Genomic DNA, 13,394 nt, shown 5'->3' with positions numbered 1-13,394 from the left:
ATTTATAAATATATATTTTTTTTCTCTGAGCACTGTGTTCTCTGCATCTCGTATTTTCCAATTTCCCAATATTTGTGAATTTTCCTTCTTAAATAACAGTTGAAAAAAACATCTCTCCCAGTTTTTGTATATACTCTGTGCCTGGGCACTCCTCCACTGATTAGCTGAGTGTGCTCTGAGCCTGGGCATCAGTCTGCAATGAAAGCTTAGGATACGCTCAGGTCTTTTCTGTGAGCATATGTCTGCTTGCTTTCTAAAGTCTTAATTTCCTAGGGCATCTCACCCCAAGTTCTCAGGGCCTTCGGTGGTCTATTTTTTATGTCTTTATCTGGAATCTCTTGCTCCAGGTGTCTGCAGGTCTGTAGTCCTTCAGCTTTCACAAGCAGTGGCTGCTTCCCCTACTTGAGATCTTAGTTGAGACAGAGACCATTCTTTTAGGTGATTCCCTGATAGGTTAGAACATTGCAGATAGGGTTTTCTGTGCTCCCTATGGATTGAGGGAGGGAAATGGACTGCTGCTGCCTCGAGGCTGAGACTGTGCCATGCTGAGGCGAGGGTGCGGAAGGATGAATGAAAATGCCCCCAAATTTCCTACTTTCTTAAAGGGAGATTTTTATTTGGGTGTTTGCTTTGTTGTTGTAGGCTTTTACCTCTATAGGGTTAGTTCAGCCAATTTCTGGTTGTTTTTTGATGTTTCCGTGGGGGAATGGGAACTTAGGGCTACCTAGTTTGTCATTTTGCTGATGTTCTTTGACCACAACTGGAAATTACTCACTGCTGATTTGACTTAATTGCCCATTGACACACTGAAACTGCCCTTCACAAGATGCCAGTAACTGCCTGTCACCTTGGGTACCAGATAATGTTTACCTTTTCTTGTTTGTTGCTACCCCGATCCTTCCTTCTTTCTGGAACCTCCTTTGTTACTCTCCGTGAATATACTTTCTTTTTCTACTCATTAGATTATCTTTTTTCCCCCTCCTGTTTCTGCCAATTAGTGTTCCCGAAGGTTCTATCCTGTGCATCTCATGCTTTCCCTCCTCTTAGGTTACACTACCCTTTTAAGTGCCAGATCTACATCCAACTGCTGAATGAAAATCTCTAATGGGATATTTCACAAATAATACTAAACATGTTTGAAACAATTTCTTACCCAATTCACCCTCTTATTTCTGTTTTCCTACCTAGTTCAGTCCATTTATAAATGTGTCAGCTGCTTCCTCATCTCTCATCTGTGATATCCAAGCACTACTGAAGCCATGTGAATCAAATTTTCATAGAATCTATGAGGTCTCTCCATTGCCTTCGTTTCTATCAGCACCATTTCTCCAGTAGATTGTTTCTCTTTGCCCACTCTTGTCACTGCTTGATACTATGCTGCTAAATATATAATCTTTTAAAAGTCAAACAAGGTGGCATTCATAATAAAATCCAAACTCCTCATAGAGCATACTAGATTACTCATGATCTGGCACCTGTTTTCCAGCCACACTTATCCTTCACACATGCTTGAATGGAACACATTCCCCACCCAAGATTGTTAGAGCTGAGAAGGTGGTCTTAGACATCAGCATGGTTTCCATAGACTTCAAAGAAGTAGGCACATGAAAGAACATATATTTGTATGACACTATTCCAAAAGGATTTTCTTGTCAGAAACCATTACCATTTTGATTCTCACAAGAGTGGAATGTGGAGGTCTGAAGGGCATCCATAGCTTGAAGCACATCCCAACACTATCACCAATAGGAAAATACCAACAGGACTGTGAGATCAAGCAGTACCCTCTAACTTGTAACACTTCAAATCTTGCTACTCTTTAAAAAAGCTTTTAGAAATCCAGCATGGACGAATAAGGATAGATCAACATTGTGGGAAACTTCAAAAAGAGATAGAAAATACCAAATAGAAGTGAAAGCTGAAGAGCACGGTAACTAAAGCTGATAAATATAATAGAGGGGTTCTGAAGCAGAAGGACCAGGCATCTCAAAAATAGGCAGTGGAACTCATCCGATCACAGGAGCAAAAAGAATGAAATAACTGCCTGAAGATAGTTTACAGGACGACAGCAAATGGACCAATATTTGCTTCAAAGAGGATGCAGAAGGAGCAGAGAGAAAAAGGAGAAGAAAACTTATTTTAGGAAATCTAACCTGGGAAAGGAAGGAAGGAACCAGATAATCAGATCCAGGAAACCCCAAGAATTATCTTAAGAGACCCACACCAAGACCCATTATAAATAACATGTCAAAATTTAAAGATAAGGAGACTATTAAAAGTAGTAAGAAAAAAAACCCCCACAACCTGTTACATACAAGGGAACCTGATAAGACTATCAGATTTTTTTTTTTAGCAAAAACATTGACTATACTGTGTCATTGTCTTCTCACTTGCAACCTGCTGAAAGAAAAAAACTCCCAACTGAGAATACTCTACTCTACCTGGCAAAGTTATTATTTAGAACTGAGGGAGAGAGAAAGTTTTTCAGACAGGCAAAAGCTAGAGGAGTTCACCATCAATTAACCAGCCTTAAAACAAATGTTAGAAGAGGATATCATATCTCAATTATATTTCAATTAAAAAAATAACATCTTCAGTAGCAAAAGAAAACTCACAAGAAGATATTCAATTTTAAAAACATTTACATACGAATGCATAATATAAACAAAAAATGTCAAAGGGTCAGCTTCACACTAAAACCAAAGGGCACTTATTAGTAACTAGAAAACATGAAAGTAAAAACTCGCTGGTAAAGATAAATATATAGAAAAGGTAGTGGATTAATACTTATAAACCTAGTATGAAGTATAAAAGACAAAAGTGGTAAAAATAACTCTTAATTGCAATAATTAATTAGTTAAGGGATCACAAGAGAAAAAGATGTAAAATATCACATCAAAAACAAAATGGGGAGAGAGTAAAAAGGTAGAGCTTTAGAATGGAATCAAACAAGTTGATATCAACTTAGAATAGATTGTTATAGATATGTTGTTATATGTACACCTCATGGTAACCACAAAGCAAAAGCCTATGGTGGATACACACAAGATAAAGAAATCTAAGCATATCAATAAAGTCATCAAACCACAAAGGAAGAAAGGAAGAGATAGGAACTATAAAAAAAGCAGTAAGTACACACATACCAATTACGTTAAGTGTAAATCAATTATAAATGCTCTAATTAAAAGACATAGGGTGACTTAATGGATAAAAAAACCAAGACCTATCTAAATGCTGCCCATAAGAGCCTCACTTCAGAAGTAAAGACACACACTGGAAGTGAAGGGATGGAAAAGATAATCCATGTAAATGGAAACCAAAAGAAAGCAGGGGTAGCTATACTTAGAGCAGACAAAATACACTGTAGTACAAAGATTGGCATTACATAATGATAAAGAGGTCAATCCAGCAAGAGGATATATCATTTGTAAATACTTATACACCCAACATAGGAGTACCTAAATATATAAAGCAAATATTAACAGATCTAAAGGGAGAAATTGAGAGTAATACAATAATAGTAGGGGACTTTAACACCCCACTTACATGAGTAATATGTCCTAAATGAAAGAACAAGTTGTTTCTTTGAAAAAAACAAGACAAAACCACAGACGAAAAGCTAAATGAGTTCAAAGTAATGGTGGTACAGATACTAGACTTGAGAAAAGAGATGAGCTCAGGGAGCATTTCAACAAAAAGAAAATATAAAAAAAAACAACCCAAGCACTGAAATGAAAAATACACTAAAGAGAATCAACAGATTAGAAAATGCAGAAGAATGGTTCAGAGATCTGAAAGATAGGGTAATGGAAGCAACCAAGCTGAAGAGCAATTTTAAGTGAGGATCCCAGAAGGAGGGGACAGAAAACTTCCCAGACATCTAAGTCTAGGAAGCAGATCCCCAAATAAGGTGAATCTAAGGAGGTTCACACCAAGACATGCAATAATTAAAATGGCAAAGATTAAAGATAAAGAATCTTAAAAAAGCAAGAGAAAAGCAAACTGTTATATACAAGGGAAATCTCATAAGGCTGTCAGCTGATTTTTTTAGCAGAAACTTTGCAGGTCTAAAGAGCGTGGCATGAAAGGAAAAAAAAATCCACAACAAAGAATACTTGGCAAGGTTATTGTTGAGAATTGAAGGAGAAAAAGAGAGTTTTCCAGGCAAAATTTAAAAGCATTCATCACCAATAAATCAGCCTTACAAGAAACATTAAAGGGAATTTTTTAAGTGGGAAGAAGAGGCCATACTAGAAAAAAACTTCAGTGGTAAAAATGAACATATAGTAAAGGTAGTAGATAATTACTTATAAAGCCAGTGTGGAGGTTAAAACATAAAAGTAGTAAAATCATAATTATCTACAAAAATTAGTCAAGGGATACACAAAATAAAAAGATGTAAAATATGATATAAAATGTGGAGGGGGAATAAAAATTTAGTGGCTTTAGGATGTGTTTGAATTTAAGTGACCATCAAATTAATATAGACTGCTATACACCTAAGATGTTATATATGAATTCAAGGGTAACTACAAATTAAAAACCTAACATATATACACAAAAAACAAAGAGGAAGGAATCCAAGCATAACACTGAAGAATGCCATCAAACTATAAGGAAAGAGAGCAGAAGATGAAAGGAACAGAAAAGAACTAGAAAACCAAAATGGCAATAAGTACATACCTATCAGTTATTAAGTGTAAGGGGACTAAATGTTCCAATAGAAAGTATAGTGTGATTGAATGGATTAAAAAATAACTTATCTATATGCTGCCTACAAGAGACTCACTTTAGACCAAAAAACATGGGCTGAAAGTGAAGGAATGGAAAAAGATATATCAGACAAAACAGACTTTAAAACAAAAAGTATAGCAAGAGACAAAGAAGGGCATTATGTAATGCTGAAAGGATTAATCCAACAAGATGATGTGACAATTGTAAATATGTATTCACCCAACATAGGCACATAAAAGTATATAAAACAAATATTAACAGACATAAAGGGAGAAATTGACAGTAATACAATAATAGTAGGGGACTTTAATACTCCACTTACCTCTATGGCTAGATTATCCAGACTGAAAATCAACAAGGAAACAATGGCTTTGAATGACACATTAGGCCAGGTGGCCTTAACAGATATACAGAACATTCCATTCAAAAACAAAACCAAAAACAAATGAAAAAACAATACACATTCTTTTCAAGTGCACATGGAACATTCTCTAGGACAGATAACATGTTAGGCCACAAAACAAGTCTCTATAAATTTAATAAGATTAAAATCCTATCAAGCATCTTTCCCAACCACAATGGTATGAAACTAGAAATCAATTACAATAAAAAAATGGAAAAACAAAGACATGAAGGCTAAACAACATGCTACTAAACATCCAACAGGTTGATGAATAAATTAAAGAGAAAAATCAAACAAAAATAAAACAAAGAGGTGAATGAAAATGGAAACACAACAGTCCAAAATCTCTGGGACACAGAAAATGCAGTTCTAAGAGAAAGTTTATAGTAATATAGGCCTATCATGAGAAACAAGAAATATCTCAATCTAACCTTATACCTAAAGAAACTGGGCTTTGTTCTTTTTCCAAAGTTAGTAGAAATAAGGATATAATAGAGTGGAAATAAGTGGAAATTAAAAAAAAAAAATAGAAAAGATCAACAAAACCAAGAGCTGGTTCTTTGAAAAGATAAATGAAATTGATAAACTTTTACTCAGACTCATCAAGAAATAAAAGGACTCAAAATTAGAAAAAATGCAGAAACTGACACCACAGAAATACAAAGAATTATAAAGAGAATACTATGAAAAATTAGATGCCAACAAACCTAGAAGAAATGGGTAAATTCCCAAAAATATACAGTCTTCTGAAACTGCATCAGGAAGAAATATAAAATCTGAACAGACCAATTACTAGTAATGAAATTGAATTTGGTAATCAAAAATTCCCAACAAAAAAATTCTACTCAACTTTTAAAGAAGAATTAATACCTATTCTTTTCAAATTATTCAAAAAAAAAAAATAGAAGAAAAAGGAAAGCTTTCACACTTATTCTACAAGGCCAGCATTACTCTGATACCAAAACCAGACAAAAGACACTACAAAAAAAGAAAACTACAGGCCAACATTCCTGGGGAACATAGATGACAAAAATCCTTGAAATATTAGGAAACCAAATTTAAAACTATATTAGAAAAAGATCATTCACCACAGTTTAGAGGGATTTATTCCAAAGAAGCAAGGGCAGTTCAATATTTGCAAATCACCAATGTGATACATCACAAAATCTTATGATAATCTCAATAGATGCAGGAAAAACATTTCACAAAATACAATATCCATGCATGATAAAAACTCTCAACAAAGTGGGTTTAGAGGGAACATACGGAATGTACTTCAACATAATAAAAGCCATGTATGAAAAACCCACAGTTAACATCATGCTTGATGGTAAAAAACTGAAAGCTTTCCCTCTAAGATAAGGAACAAGACAAAGATGTCCACTCTCACCACTTTTATTCAACCTAGTACTGGAAGTCTTAGCTGCAGCAATCAGAGAAGAAAAAGAAATAAAAGGAATCTAAATTGGTAAAGAAGAAAGAAAACTCTTCACAGATGACATATAATACCATATATAGAAAACCCTAAAGATGCTACCAAAAGCTATTAGAATAAATTCATAAAGTTGCAGGATACAAAATTAATACACAGAAATTGGTTGCTTTTCTTTTTTCTTTTAAAGATTTTATTTATTTATTTATTTGAGACAGAGAGAATGAGAGAGAGAGAGAGCACATGAGAGGGGGGAGGGTCAGAGGCAGAAGCAGGCTCCCTGCCGAGCAGGGAGCCCGATGCGGGACTCGATCCAGGGACTCCAGGATCATGACCTGAGCCGAAGGCAGTTGCTTAACCAACTGAGCCACCCAGGCGCCCCTGGTTGCTTTTCTATACACTGATAAAGTGGCAGAAAGAAAAATTAAGAAAACAATACCATTTACAATTTCACACACACACACACACACACACACACACACAATCTAGGAATAAATTTAACCAACGAAGTTAAGACCTGTACTCTAAAAACTATGACATTGATGAAAGAAACTGAAGATAACAACTGGAAAGGTATACTATGCTCACAGATTGAAAGAATATTGTTGAAATATCCATAGTACCCAAAGCAATCTACCTATTAAATATAATCCCCATCAAAATATCAATAGCATTTCCCACAGAACTAGAATATTCCTAAAATTTGTATGGAACCAAAAAAGACTTGAATATCCAAAGCAATCTTGAGAGAGAAGAACAAAGCTGCAGGTATCACAATTCCTGATTTTTTTTTTTAAGATTTTATTTATTTATTTGAGAGAGAGAGAGTGAGAGAGAGCATGAGAAGGGAGAGCATGAGAGGGAGAAGCAGACTCCCCACTGAGTGGGGAGCCAGATGTGGGACTCGATCCTGGGACTCCAGGATCATGACCTGAGCCGAAGGCAGTCGCTTAACCAACTGAGACACCCAGGCACCCTCACAATTCCTGATTTTAAGATATGCTACAAAGCTATAATAATCAAAGCAGTAAGGCACTGGCACAAAAGTAGACATAAAGATCAATGGAACAGCTAGAAAGGCTAGGAATAAACCCACACTTATACAGTCAATTTTCAACAAAGGATACAACAATATACAATGGGGGAAAAGAGGTTTTTTCCAATGAAGGGTGCTGGAAAAAGTGGACAGCTACATGCAAAAGAATTAAACTGGGCCACTTTCTTATATCATACACAAAAATGAACTCAAAATGGATTAAAGGCCTACATTTGAGACTTGAAACTATAAGACTCCTTAAAGAAAACAGGCAGAAATCTCTTGGACATCAACCTTAGGAAGATATTTATGAATATGTATCCTTAGTCAAGAGAAAGGAAAGCCAAAATAAATGATTGAGATTACACCAAAATAAAAAGCTTTTGCACAGTCAAGGAAACCATCAACAAAACAAAAAGGCAACCTAGTGAATGGGAGAAGACATTTGCAAATAATATATCCAATAAGGGGTTAATATCAAAAATAACTTATACAAGTCAATACATACACACAAAACCCATGAAAAAATGGGCAGAGAACCTGAATAGACATTTTGCCAAAGAAGATACACAGATGGCTAACAGACACATGTAAAGATGCTCAACATCATTAATCAGGAAAATGCAAATCAGAACCACAATAAGATATCATCTCATACCTGTCAGAATGCCTAGTATGAAAAAGATAAGAAATAACAAGTGTTGGCAAAGATGTGGAGAAAAGGGAGCCCCTTGTGCACTGTTGGTGAGAATGTAAATTGGTATAACTACTGTGGAAAACAGTATAGGAGATCTCAAAAAATTAAAAATAGAAATGCCATATGATCCAGTAATTCCACTACTGAGTATTTACCCAAAAATCATGAAAACACAAATTCAAAAAGATGTATGCACCTCTATATTTATTGCAGCATTATTTATGGTAGTTAAGATAGGGAATCAACCCAAGTGTCCACTGATAGATGAATGGATAAAGATGTGGTATATACCTATACAATGGAATATAACTCACCCATAAAAAGCAATGAAATCTTGCCATGTGCAGCAACATGGACAGACCTAGAGGATATTATGCTACGTGAAACAAGGGAGACAGAGAAAGACAGATACCATATGATTTGACTGAAATGTGGAATCTGAAAAACAAACCAAACCAAACCAAAGCCAGACACTTAAATACAGAGGACAAACTGTTGATAGCCAAAGGGGAGGTGAGTGGGGTGATGGGCAAAATAGATGAAAGGGATTAAGAAGTACAAACTTTCAGTTATAAAACACAAATCATGGAGATGAAAAGTACATCATAAAGGAATACAGTCAATAATATTGTAATGTATGGTGACAGCTGGTGACTGCACTTATTGTGGTGAGCATTGAGTAGTGTATAGAACTGTGGGATCACTATGTTGTACACCTGAAACTAATAGAACATTGTATGTCACTATACTTCAATAATAAAAAATAAAATAGCAAAAAAAGTAGGCATAGAGGGAATGTACCTCAACAAAATAATTCCTATGACAAGCCCATAGGTAACATACTCAGAGGTGAAAAGCTGAATGCCTTTCCTCCAAGATCAGAAACAAGACAAGGATGCCCACTTTTGCTACTTTTACTCAATATAGTATAGGCAGTCCTAGTCAGAGCAATTAGTCAAGAGAAAAAAATAAAAGGAATCCAAATTAGAAAGGAAGAAGTGTAACTGTCACTATACGTGCAGATGACATTTTATATAGAAAACCTTAAAGAGCCCCCCAAACCGTTTAGAACAAACCAGTCAGTGAAGTTGTAGGATATGCAATCAATAAAAAAAGTCTATTGTATTTCTAGACTAATAACAAATTCAGAGAAATTAAAATAATCCCATTTATAATTGTATCAAAAAGAAATATCTAGGAATAAATTTACTCAAGGAGGTAAAAGACCTGTAAACTGAAAACTATGACATGAGTGAAAGAAATTGAAGAAGATGTAAGTAGATATTCTGTGTTCGTGGATTGGATGAATCAATACTGTTAAAATGTTCATACTACTCAAAGCATCTACACATGAAATGCAATTCCTGTCAAAATTCCCATGACATTTTTCACAGAAATAGAAAAATCAATCTTAAAATTTGTATGTAACCACAAAAGACCCCAAATAGCTAAAGCAATCTTGAGAGAGAACACAAAAGCTGTAGGCATCATGCTCCCTGCTTACAAACTATTAAAAAGTTATAGTAATCAAAACAGTATGGTTTGGCATAAAACCAGACACACAGGTCAATGGAACAGAATAGAGAGCCCAGAATTAGACCCACACATATATAGTTAATTAATTTATGACAAAGGAGCCCCGAATATACAAGGGAGGAAGGACAGTCTCTTCAATAAATGGTGCTGGGAAAACTGGATAGCCAGATACAAAACAATGAAATTGGACTACTCTTACGTCATACAGAAAATTTCACTCAAAATGGATTAAAGACTTGAACATAATTTTTGAAATCACAGAAATCCAAGAACACATAGGCAGTAAGTTCTTTGACATCATTCTTGGCAATTATATTTTGAATCTGACAGGAAAAGCAAAGGCAACATAAGCAAAAGTAAACAAGTGGGACTACATCGGCAAAGGAAACCATCAACAAAATGAAAAGGCAACCTACTGAATGGGAGAAGATATCTGCAAATCATATAAGGGGTTAATATCCAAAATACATAAAGAACTTTTACAACTCAATAGCAGAAAACCAAACAATGCAATTTAAAAAAGGCAGAGGATCTGAATAGACATTTTCCCCAAGAAGACATACAGTTGGTCAACAGGTGCATGAAAATGTGCTCAAGGTTACCAAGCATCAGTGAAATACAAATAAAAACCACAATGGGATATCACCTCATTCCTGTTAGAACAGCCAGTACCAAAAAGACAAGAAATAAATGTTGGTGAGGATGTGGAGAAAAGGGAACCATTATGCACTGTTGGTGAGAATGTAAATTGGTGCAGCCACTATAAAAACCAGTATGTAGGTTCCTCAAAAATTTAAAATAGACCTACCATATCAACCAGCAATTCTATTTCTGGGTATTTATAAAAAAAAAAAAATGAAAACACTAACTTGAAAGGATACATGACTCTCATGTTCATTGCAGCATTATTTACAACAGTCAAGATACAGAACAACCTAAGTATCCATCAATGGATGAATGGATAAAGGAAATGTGGTGTATACACACACACACACACACACACACAGGAATATTATTTAGCCATAAAAAAGAATGACATCTTTCCATTAGTGATGGCATGTATAGACCTTGAGGGCACAAAAGTCAAATAAGGCAGACAGACAAATACTGTATAATTTCATATGTGAAATTTAAACAACAACCCCTCCCCCCAACCATAATAAATGCAGAGAATAGACTTGGTTGCCAGAGGTGGGGGGTGGGGGTAGGTGAAATATGTGGAAGGGGTCAAAAGGTACAAACTTCCAGTTATAAAGTAAACATGTCCTGGAGATGCAAGGTACAGCATGGTGACTATAGTTAATAATACTGTATTGTAGGGGCGCCTGGGTGGCTCAGTTGGTTAAGCGGCTGCCTTTGGCTCAGGTCGTGATCCCAGAGTCCTGGGATCGAGCCCCGCATCGGGCTCCCTGCTCGGCAGGGAGCCTGCTTCTCCCTCTCTCTCTGCCTACTTGTTCTCTCTCTCTATCTCTCTGTCAAATAAATAAATAAAATCTTAAAAAAAAAATAATACTGTATTGTATATCTTAAAGTTGCTGAGACTCGATCTTAAAATCGCAAGAAAAAGTTTTTTTCTAAGTATGTATGGTGATGGATGTTAGATTTATTGTGATCATTTTGCAATGTATACAAATATCAAATCATGTTATACCCCTGAAATTAATATAATGGGCATATGTCAATTATACCTCAAAAAAAAATTCATTATCTAAGGCTTTGCCCAGACCTGCCATATCAGAATTTGCATTTTTGACAAGATCCACAAGTGATTCACATTAAAGCTTGAGACATACTTGCCTAGAGGGTTTTAGAAGAAAGAAGGGGATGAGAGTGTTGTTTGAAGGCAAGAAAGGGGGAAGGACCTTTTTTCTCTCTTTTAGAAAAAGTAATCACTGAGAATGATCAACGCGCACGATATATGTCCCCTTTAGTCACCTCAATGATACAATGCAGAAACATCTCCCGTGTGAAGCCAGGTCTGTTCCTAATTGTAATTTCACAAACTGCCAGTAAGCCTTGAGGGCCTAGAAGCAGAGCTGCCTTGGGCAGAATGAAAGCTAGCAGAAGTGGGCTTTTCCAGGTAAGAGAAAGATGATATCCCCCAGGCATCAGAGCAAAAGGGAGCTCATGCCTCTTTGATTATGAAGCACATACATTAGGTCACTGGAAATGAGGGGGGTTGGTAAAGGTGCCAAAAAGGAGCCTCAGGCCGAGTGTGTTGATTGGCCGGTGTTGAGCATTATCCCCGGACTCACCTGGGACACAAATGGCTTATGGATTGCAAGTGAATTCTGTGGCCAGATTTCCTCCAAATAACATTTGATCTTCATTAGAGATGGCCACAGTACATTAACTTAATGGGAAGTTCCAAGTGACTGTTTTTCAAAGTACACACCTCGGGGTGGGGACGGAGGAACATGAATGCAGTAATGTGTAGACAGCCAGTTCCAACATGTTTCGAGTTGCTAGCTGCCCAAGACATTCCGTCACATTAGTTTGTACAGTTACACAAAGAATCAAGAGCCTTGTGGTAGTTTTGGGCTGTCCCAGCAGGCCAAGCTTAATAGCATGTTTCAGACACCAACCAATCACAAACTATGCCTGACCAATCAGAATGGTTAGCCTAGCAATTAGTGCCAGCCTCTGACAAACAACAGATGTCACCCCACCAACGGGGTGAGTACTAGCTGATTATCAGCGCTGGCAGGCAGCTCTTAGATGCTAAGTAGGTCCCCGGTGGGTTCTGAACACAGACGTTGAAGGGAACCACGCATACGCCATTACGTGACTTCCCCCAAGCACCACACTGGATTGTTTTTTTCAGTGCCAACAACATTCTAAAACAGAGAAGGGGTCAGATGAGTAGGAAAACTCCTCTCTCTCTAAACAGCCTATGTACCTGCAGTGGGGAAAGCCTAGGCCTCTAATTACAATGTGAATTCCTGACTGGTGCTCAGTCCCACCCAGCCCAGAAATGATGTGAGATCAATGGTAGGGTGACTATCGGCACCTCCCATCCCTCCGAGGCTGCTTCTGTCACGGCATAGTGTCCATCATTGCTCAGGTTTGTTCTTCCCATAGAGAATCTTTACTTTGTGTACATTTTTTTAGGTTATAACTAACCATAAAGTTTCCTTTTCAAATGGACAGGGTCCTGTGGTTTCTTCCTATATCCAGAAGAGGCCCCATCCCTACGGGGGTCCTATGAGCCCCCATTTCTGCTGTGTGTTGAGCGAACCTGGGACTTTTTTGGCCATCCTCTGGCAGAGAATTGAGAAAGGAGTTGGTGATTTCAAAGTGATCCAGCTAGGCTTCAACTCTTCTTGGCTCAGAAGAGTGGTTCTCTACGCTGCCTGCATACCAGAATCTCCCGTGTAGTTTCGAAAATTGCCCATGCTCCGATCCCGCCCCTTAGCAACTGACTTAGAATCTCAGGGAGGTGCAGCCTGGACATTGGTCTTTTAAAGAAGTTTCTCCAGTTTCTAACCCAGTTGAGAACCCCTGGCCCAAAACACCCTGCACCCCCCAGATGGATCTCATCAGAGCTTTAAATCAT

The 13,394-nt window shown here is 36.9% G+C and overlaps 1 protein-coding gene across 2 annotated transcripts in view; it reads right to left on the bottom strand.

Annotated features, from left to right (window-relative positions):
* The window catches only part of ADAMTSL1 (ADAMTS like 1), a 939,419-nt gene that overhangs the window by 13,575 nt on the left and 912,450 nt on the right, over positions 1 to 13,394 (bottom strand). The window lies entirely within an intron of this gene.

Source organism: Mirounga angustirostris, unplaced genomic scaffold (assembly GCF_029215605.1).
Source record: "Mirounga angustirostris isolate CCGP_5_RB_7025 unplaced genomic scaffold, mMirAng1.0.hap1 SCAF_15, whole genome shotgun sequence".
NCBI classification, from domain to species: domain Eukaryota; kingdom Metazoa; phylum Chordata; class Mammalia; order Carnivora; family Phocidae; genus Mirounga; species Mirounga angustirostris.
The sequence above is the reverse complement of the archived record's forward strand: the minus strand, read 5'-3'. Positions and strand labels throughout refer to the sequence as shown.